We start from the raw sequence: 8,991 nt of genomic DNA, 5'->3' as shown, positions 1-8,991 counted from the left end.
TTTAGTAGAGACGGAGTTTCACTGTGTTAGCCAGGATGGTCTTGATCTCCTGACCTCGTGATCCGCCTGCCGCGGCCTCCCAAGGCAATTTCTTACCTGCTAAGATTCCATATTTGAGGTGGCCATTATAATACACTGCTCAGATCTCCTGCCTCAGGGAGCACAACTGGCTGATGGCTCCAGCCACTGCCAGCGGGGCCCCAGCCCTGAGTTCATGCCAAGGCCATCCTTCTGGGGAGATGCTCTGAGTCTGTGACTGAGCAAGGCAGGGAGACTAATGCAGGCCCATTCTTGCAAGATGAAGGACTCCTTTAATGGGCAACTTTGGCCCAAGGACTCCCTGTCAACCTTGCTGAAACTTTAAAAAATTATCCTGCATGTGAGACTCTTCTCTCCAATTCTCCTTCCTTGCTCCTCTTCTTCACAAGCATCAGATTCGCCTATGGTCTGAAAGCTCTCCTTGCCTCCTCTTTTTTCCTTTTCTTTATCCTTCATGGGGATTCCTCCTGATAAACCTCTTGTATGCCTAATCTTTTCTTGAAGTCTACTTCTTGAAGAACCCAATCTAACACAATACTCCTGGCTAAATTAATTAGGAACACAATCTAACCTAGGAAACTAGAAGAGGCTCAGCCTGACTGAAGCATGAAGCAAAAGAGGGCTTGTATTAGTCCATTTTGTGTTTCTATGAAGGAATACCTGAGGCTGGTAGTTTATTTTAAAAAGGTTTATTTAGCTTACAGTTCTGTAAGCTGTACAAGAAGCATGGCCCCAACGTCTGTTAGCTGTTGGTGAGGGCTTTTGTGCTGCATTGAAACATGGTAGAGGGAGCTGGGTGCAGTGGCTCACGCCTGTAATCCCAGCACTTTGGGAGGCCAAGGCGGTCAAATCACAAGGTCAGGAGTTTGAGACCAGCCTGGCCAAAATGGTGAAACCCTGTCTCTACTAAAAATACAAAAAATTAGCTGGGCATAGTGGCGGGTGCCTGTAATCCCAGGTACTCGGGAGGCTGAGGCAGGAGAATTGCTTGAACCCGGGAGGTGGAGGTTGTAGTGAGCTGAGATCGCACCATTGCACTCCAGCCTGGGCGACAGAGGGAAACTCTGTCAAAAAAAAAAAAAAAAAAGAAACATGGTAGAGAAGGTCAAAGGGGAAGTGGGCACGTGAGAAGAGAGACCAAACCTGAGGGGCATCCTGACTTTATAACAACTCACTCTCTTAGGAACGAATCCATTGCCCCAGAACTAATCCAGCCTTGTAAGATGGAGAACTCACCACCAAGCCATTCATGACCAATCCACCCCCACGACCCAAACACCTCCCACTAAGCCTCAGCTCCCGACATTGCTACCTTGGGGATCAGGTTTCAACATGAGATTTGGTGGAAACAAACACACCATATCACCATATGCAAACCACGGTAGGGCTGGAGAAGTAAGAAGACTCGGAAGCAACATTCAAGCCACTTATTTACCAGCCTCTCTCAGCTTTCCTACATTTAAAATTCTTGCCACTAAAAAGATTTTCTTTAAATTTCAATAGCTATAAGGGTACAAGTGGTTCTGGGTTGTACATGGATGAATTGTACAGTGGTGATGTCTGGGCTTTCGGTGTACCTGTTACCCAAATATCGTACATTGTATCCAATCTTGCCATGTTTTGGAGTCTAGACTCCTCATTCCTTCTGGATAAATCCCAAAAATCCACTCCTACCTTTCTGGATAATTCCTATCAGCATCAGTTTTGTTGCTTGTTTTCAAGATGGCCATAATAAATTCCTTTTCTTCATGTGTGCTCATAGTATTTTTTATATTGAGAAAGAGATCAGTCTGTTCCTATCCTCCTCCTGAATCTGGAATAGTCTTGGTGACTTGCTGGACCAACACATATGGCAGAAGTGGCAGCGTGACTTTTGAGACAGTCATAAGAAGCCTTGCAGCTTCTCCTTACACCCATGGGCATGCTGTCTGTTGGGATTCTCTTGCACTCTGGGGGAAACCACCTACCATATAAGAACTGTGGCCACCAGGAAACCACCTTTGTAGACAGAGAGAGACAGAGTGGGGCTGGCCAGCCCTCAACCGTTCCAGCCACCCCAGCCCAGGCCCTATACCTGAGTGAAAGAGACAACTTAGACTTCTTGGGCCCATCAGATGTCCCAAAAAGAAGAAAGGAGGTTTCAGACATATGGCCCCAGTAAAGATATCTCAGCCATCTCCAACCATTCATGCCACGCTAGTGGAGGACCCAGATATCATGAAGCAGAGATAAGCCAGCCATTTCTGCGGTGCCCCGCCCAAGTTCCTGACTCCCCAAATCATGAGTGCAATAAAATGTTTGTTATTTTATGCCACGAAATTTCAGGATGGTTTGTTATGCAGCAAAAGATAATTGGAACATCCTTGGGGTTTCTCAACATCCAAATGGCTAAGCCATTTAAAACAGTGACTTCTGAGAACTTCATTTAGCTCTCTGAACTCCATCATCATATTGAACCAATTCTTCTCAGTCTCTCTCACATGCCTGCCAGACTTGTCTTCCTCACTGGATCCAGTACCATCTTGTACACTTGTAGATGTCATGCGCTGCACAAAGGTATCAGGCCAATGAATTGAGTGGTGGCTGATAAGGGTGTCATTTTTTGTTTTTTGGTTTCTTTTTTTTTGAGATGGAGTCTCACTCTGTTGCCCAGGCTGGAGTGCAGTGGCATGATCTTGGCTCACTGCAAACTCTGCCTCCCAGGTTCAAGGGATCCTCCTGCCTCAGACTCCCAAGTAGCTGAGATTACAGGCACAGGCACGCCACCACAATCAGCTACTTTTTTTGTATTTTTAGTAGAGATAGGGTTTCACCATGTTTGCCAGGCTGGTCTCAAACTCCTGACCTCAGGTGATCCGCCCACCTTAGCCTCTGAAAGTGCTGGATTACAGGCATGAGCCACCGCACCCAACCAGGGGTGTCTTTTTTTTAGTTCCCGTAAATGTGTTAGGTGAGGCACGGTGGCTTAAGCCTGTAATCTCAGCACTTTGGGAGGCCAAGGCGGGTGGATCACCTAAAGTCAGGAGTTCGAGACCGGCCTGGCCAACATGGTGAAACCCCATCTCTACTAAAAATACAAAAATTAGCCAGGCGTAGTGGTGCATGCTTGTAGTCCCAGCTACTCAGGAGGCGGAAGCAGGAGAATTGCCTGAACCTTGAGGAGGTTGCAGTGAGCTGAGATCACACCACTGCACTCCAGCCTAGGCAACAGAGCGAGACTCCATCTCAAAAAAAAAAAAAAAAAAAAGGTGTTATACAACTTAGTGGCTGCCATCACTGGGACAGTCAGATTCCTAAATTTTGCACTCCATCAGTTTCTATTGCTGATATCTGATTGCCTGTGCCATATAATCCAATCTGCCTTTACCTCTATTTTCATTTTCTTGAATCCCTGATTGAAGTGCTTATTGTGCCTATCCTCAGTCTTGGATCTCTTTTTTTCTTCTTTCTCTATTAATAAACTTTCCTCTCTTCCAATGAAAATAGTTTATTTTCCTAATTATATGTATTTTCATATTTTAAAATTTTAAACATGCATAAATTTATAAGAAGAAAGTAAAAACTCACTTGAAATCCCATCCCTGATGCAACTGTAATGTAATAGCCATTAACATTTTGATGACATTTTTCATGTGTTTCTATATACATGGGAGTTTTTGGATCAATCTCACTGTCTGTTTTCTTCAGTCCTTTTCCTAGAGATAAATGAAGAACCATCTAATTAGAGCCCACTACATATTTAGTTGTCAGACTTTGCCTGAATACTTACACTGCTTAGCCATATTTAAAAATCTGTCTCATTTCATGTGGTAGGAATGTGGTTCCTATCACATTCAGTTAGTTGATGCCTTCTAATTTCTCCTCAATAACTACCCATCTTGCTGAAAACAGTGAGTCTGTCCTCAACTCCCCTTCGTCTCAGTAGATTTCTGTCATGGCCCATGCATCAAAAAACAAAACAAAACAGGAGGAGCAAAGACAAGGGAGGCAAGTCAGGGATACTTCGGAGTGGGTTGTTGACAAACAAAGAAGACAGAAGTTGGGATGGTGAAGTATGTCAGGCCAGGATGGCATGTTCCCTGGAGCAAGGCCAAGCCTATTCTAGATGCAAGGGTCAAAAGCCAAAATGAAATTGTAATGGAAGCAAAATAAAAAAGATCTTGTAGAAATTCTGCTGGTGTCAATCTGTTTTGTGTTGCTATAACAGAATACCATAGACTGAGTAGTTTATAAAGAAAAATAATTTATTTCTTACATTTCTGGAGGATGAAAAGTCCGAAGTCAAGTGGCCTTCATGCTACATCATCCCATGCTGGCGGGTGGATGGGCAAGAGAGGAAGAGAGGACAAGAGGTGACCAAACATGCTTTTATCAGGAACCCATTCCTGGCCGGGCACGGTGGCTCATGCCTGTAATCCCAGCACTTTGGGAGGTCGAGGCGGGTGGATTACTTGAGGTCAGGAGTTCAAGACCAGCCTGACCAACATAGTGAAACCCTGTCTCTACTAAAAATACAAAAAAATTTAGTCAGGCATGGTGGTGGGCGCTGAAATCCCAGCTACTCGGGAGGCTGAGGTACGAGAATCACTTGAACCTGGGAGGTGGAGGTTGCAGTGAGCCGAGATCACACCATGGCACTCCAGCCTGGGCAACACAGAGATTCCATCTCAAAAATAAATAAATAAATAAACAAAAATACCATCACAATAGCAATTAAATTTATTTTTTTTTTGTTTTTAATTTTTCTTTGAGATGGAGTCTCACTCTGTTGCCCAGGCTGGAGTGCAGTGGTGCAATCTCAGCTCACTGCAAGCTCCGCCTTCCAGGTTCACACCATTCTCCTGCCTCAGCCTCCCAAGTAGCTGGGACCACAGGTGCCCACCACCACACCCAGCTAATTTTTTGTATTTTTAGTAGAGATGGGGTTTCACCATGTTAGCCAGGATGGTCTTGATCTCCTGACCTTGCGATCTGCCCACCTAGGCCTCCCAAAGTGCTGGGATTACCGGTGTGAGCCACCGCCCCCAGCCAGCAATGAAATTTCAACATGAGTTTTGGAGGGGACATTCAAACACTAACATTCTTCATTGGTCCCCCAAAAGTTATGTCTTTCTCACATACAAAATACATTCATCCCATCACAACAGCCCTCAAATTTTTCACTCATTCCAATGTTAACTCAAAAATCCAAAGTCCAGGGTCTCATCTAAGTTAGCTATGGGTAAGCCTAAAAGCCAATTCATCCTGAGACCAATTACTCTCCAGCTGTGAGCCTGTAAAATTAACAAGTTACATGGACCCAACAGGTCCCATGTAAGTCCAAAAGCTAACCAGGGGAACAACATCCAGTCTTCTTAAAGCTCCAGCATAATTTCCTTTGACACCATGTCCCGCATCCTGGGCACACTGGGGTGGAATATGGGCCTCCCAATGCCGCAGGCAGTCCAACTCCTATGGCTTTGTCGGACTCAGTCCGCCCAGCAGTTCTCATAGGTTGGAGTCTGGTGCCTATAGCTCCCTGAAGCTGGTGCTGCAAGCTGGTAGCTCTACAGTTCTAGGGTTTTAGAACTGGCCCCACTTTCATGGCCTCAGTAGGCACTGCCCTAGTGGAGACTCTCTGTGGCAGCTCTGACCCCACATTTCCGCTTGACAATGCCCTAGTGGAAGCTTTCTGTGGTGACCCCGCCCCTGCAACAAGTGTCTCCCTCGACCCCCGGCGCATCTGCAACATCCTTTGAAATCGAGGTGGAGGAAGCCATGCCCCCACAGCTCTAGCATTCTGCTTGTCTGTGGAATTAGAACCACATGGACACTGCCAAGGTTTCTGGCTTGTTCCTTCCAGAGCAGCAGGTCAAAATGTATCTGGGCCCACTTGAGCCATGGTTGGGGCAGTCCAGGAACACTGCACCAGAATGCAGGAAGCAGAGATCTGAGGCAGCTCTGAGCAGCAAGTCCATGGAGGGTACCCCAGGCCCATCTCCTGAAACCATTCTGCCCTCCTAGATCTCTGGGGCTGTAGTGGGAGAAGCTGTCTCCAAGATCTCTGAAATGCCTTCAGTGTCTTTCTCCCATTGTCCTGATGATCTCTTCCATCCATGTATTAATCTACTTGGCAAACAGTCACTTGGCCACATACTTGGTTTGCTCTCCCAGCATGTTTTATCATCCTTTATGTGGCCAGGCTGAATTTCTTCAAAGTCTTTTTATTCTGCTTCTGTCTCTCTCTCTCTCTCTCTCTCTTTTTTTTTTCCTGCAGACACTATGGTGACTTATGCTTTTCTTTTAATTATAAATTCCAACTTCACATCATTTTTTTCCTCTCATATCTTACTGTATGTGGTTAAAAGTAGCCACATAGCTCCTTTAATGTTTTAATTAGAAATTTCTTCCACCGCATATCTTAGTTTATCACTCTTAAATTCCACCTTCCATAAAGGCTTAGGGCATAGATAAAATTCAGCCAAATTCTTTACCAGTTTATAACAAAGACGGCCTTTACTCTAGTTTCCAATACTTGTTCCTCAGTTTCAGCCCTTACTATCCATATTTCTGCCAATATTCTGATCATGACAACTTAAGTAATCTCTAAGAAATTCCAGACTTTTCCTACATCCCTTGTCTTCTTCTGAGATTTCACCAGAATTGCTTTTAATGCTCCATTCAAGACAAAGGCTTTTTCTAGGCTTTTCCTCTAAATTCTTCCAGCCTCTATCCATTACCAGTTCAAACTGCTTCCACGTTTTCAGGTATTTGTTATAGCAACAGCCTCATTTCTCCATAACAATTTTCTATCTTACCCATTTTGTGTTACTGTAACAGAATACCACAGACTGGGTAATTTATAAACAATAGAAATATACTTGGTTCATGGTTCTGGAGGTTGGAACGTCCAAGAGCATGGGGCTGGCATCTTGTACTGGCCTTCTTGCTGTGTCATCTCATGGGGGAAGGTGGAAGGGTAAGAGAGCACAAGAGAGCAAGAAAGGGCAAGAGGGGAGTAAACTTTAACCAGGAACCCATTCCGATGATAACAACATTAATCTGTTCTTGAGGGTGGAGCCCCACATGACCTAATCGCCTTTTAAGAGTTCCACCTCTTAACGCTGTCACAGTGGCAATTAAATTTCAACATCAGGCCCAGAGAGGTGGCTCACACCTTAATACCAGCACTTTGGGAGGCCGAGGTGGGCAGATGACAAGGTCAGGAGTTCAAGACCAGCCTGGCCAACATGGTGAAACCCCGTCTGTACTAAAAATACAAAAATTAGCAGGGGGTGGGGGCATGTGCCTGTAATCAGAGCTAATGGGGAGGCTGAGGCAGAAGAATCGCTTGAACACAGGAGGCAGAGGTTGCAGTGAGCCAAGATCATGACACTGCACTCCAACCTGGGTGACAGAGGAAGACTCTGTCTCAATAAATAAATGAATTAAATAAATAAATTTCTCCATGAGTTTTGGAGGGGACATTCAAATCATAGCAACCAGATACCAGAGTGTGACTCTAACTGGACTTTGTTACAACCAAGTCCAGATGCTAAATTACTTAAAGATGTAAGTGTGGGCTGGGTGCAGTGGCTCATGCCTGTAATCACAACACTTTGGGAGGCTAAGGCAAGCAGATCTCTTGAGCCCAGGAGTTCAAGACCAGCCTGGGCAACATGGTGAAACCCTGTTTCTATAAAAAATAGAAAAATTAGCCAGGCATAGTGGCTCAAGCCTGTAGTCCAAGTTACTCAGAAGGCTGAGGTGGGAAAATCACCTGAGCCTGGGGAGGTTGAAGCTGCAGTGAGCTGCAATCATACCACTGCATTCCAGCCTGGGCAACTGAGTGAGATCCTGTCTCCAAAAAAAAAAAAAAAAAAAAGGATCCTTTTGTAGTTCATGAGGATGATGATTGGGTGTTTCACACGTGTGTGTGAAATGTGCCACCCTCAAACCTTGTTACAATGTCAGCACATTACCTGCCTGACCTGAAAAAAAAAAAAAGTTACAAGTGTGACCTAAGATCCTCTGGAGTTCTGGTTCTTGAAAGTGACTCCACATGAATCCTTGGCTAGTTGCTCCATTCACTCCAATTGCCTAACTATATGCCTTGGAACCAGCTCTTGCTTGCATTATGGCTCAGCTTGTACTCATGGCAGAAGGTGAAGTGGGAGCAGGCATGCCACATGGCCAGCACACGAGCAAGAGAGACAAGTGCCACATACTTTTTTTTTTTGAGACAGAGTCTCGCTCTGTCACTCAGGCTGGAGCGCAGTGGCGAGATCTCAGCTCACTGCAAGCTCTGCCTCCTGGGTTGACGCCATTCTCCTGCCTCCCTAGTAGCTGGGACTACAGGCGCCCGCCACCCAAGCCCGGCTAATTTTTTTGTATTTTTAGTAGAGACGGGGTTTCACCGTGTTGGCCAGGATGGTCTCGATCTACTGACCTTGTGATCCACCCGCCTCAGCCTCCCAAAGTGCTGGGATTACAGGTGTGAGCCACCACGCCCGGCCAGTGCCCCATACTTTTAAGCAACCAGATCTTCCAGGAATTCCACTCACTATTTCGAGGACAGCAGCAAGACATAAAGGATCTGTCCCCATAATCCAAACACCTCCCTCCGGGCTCCACCTCCAACATTGGGGATTACAATTCAACATGACATTTGGCAAGGACATATATTCAAACTATATTGGCCCTACAGAAGACTGGGAAGTTTGCTGTGATGGAGAAGGGGCTGTGTGCAGTAGGGGTAGGAATCTAAGGATCTAATGACTTTTTATGCAGACTTTTAAGCAATCTGCTAGTTTTCAGCTGCATGTTCATTGCCAGTGAGTGCCCAAGCTTCCTGTGATTCCAATTCCTAAGAATCTCAGAGATTTTGTGATATAAATCAGGTCACTTACAGACTTCCCTCACTGGTTTAGAATTCAATTTTCACAAGTCTAGTGAGTCAGTTATCACTCATCC

The 8,991-nt window shown here is 45.4% G+C and overlaps 1 non-coding gene across 1 annotated transcript; it reads left to right on the top strand.

Annotated features, from left to right (window-relative positions):
- Positions 1-7,905: 7,905 nt before the first annotated feature.
- On the top strand, positions 7,906-8,010 carry LOC115835315. The gene has a single exon (XR_004030302.1). It is a non-coding gene; the product is annotated as a small nucleolar RNA U13 (small nucleolar RNA).
- The last annotated feature ends 981 nt before the right edge of the window (positions 8,011-8,991 follow it).

This window comes from Nomascus leucogenys, chromosome 5 (assembly GCF_006542625.1).
Source record: "Nomascus leucogenys isolate Asia chromosome 5, Asia_NLE_v1, whole genome shotgun sequence".
In the NCBI taxonomy this organism is placed as follows: Eukaryota; Metazoa; Chordata; class Mammalia; order Primates; family Hylobatidae; genus Nomascus; species Nomascus leucogenys.
Note: the sequence above shows the minus strand (reverse complement) of the source record. Positions and strands in the feature narration are given on the sequence as shown.